Genomic DNA, 690 nt, shown 5'->3' with positions numbered 1-690 from the left:
GAGAGAGAGAGAGAGAGAGAGAGAGAGAGAGAGAGAGAGAGAGAGAGAGACAGAGAGAGCGAGAGTGAGTGAACTGGAAAGTGCCAGAAAGAAGTAGGAGAAAAGAGAAAATGAGAGGGAGACAAGTGTATATGTGTATAGTACATACATACATACATACATACATACATACAATATGTATGTTTACATGTATATATGTGTGTGCAAGAAGGGAGAAGGAGGAGTGAGGGATAGGCTGAGATACAGAGAGGGAGTAAGGAATAAGACAGAGTAGAAGACTTTAGAAGTATTGGATTTAAGAGACGAAGAAAGAGAAAGAAAGGGTTGATAGATAGATAGAAAGAAAGGGTTGATAGATAGATAGATAGATAGATAGATAGATAGATAGATATGTAGGTAGGTAGATAAGTATAGAGATAGACTTGTAGGTAAATTGGTGTAGAGAGATAAAGAGACAGGGAAACAAAGTTAAAAAGAAAAAGAGAGAGAAGAGAGATTGATAAAAAGGCAAATAGATAAATAGATAAGCATATAGGTAGGTAGCTTGGCAAATAGACTGATAGGCAGGAATTATGGGAAGATAGGTAGACAGGTAAAAAGGAACGGACAAGTATATAAGTAGGTAGGGTGGTAGACAGATAATATAGATAGATAGATAGATAGATAAATAGATAGACAGATAGACAGATA

This window comes from Octopus bimaculoides, chromosome 9 (genome assembly GCF_001194135.2).
Source record: "Octopus bimaculoides isolate UCB-OBI-ISO-001 chromosome 9, ASM119413v2, whole genome shotgun sequence".
Classification (NCBI taxonomy): Eukaryota; Metazoa; Mollusca; class Cephalopoda; order Octopoda; family Octopodidae; genus Octopus; species Octopus bimaculoides.
Note: the sequence above shows the minus strand (reverse complement) of the source record.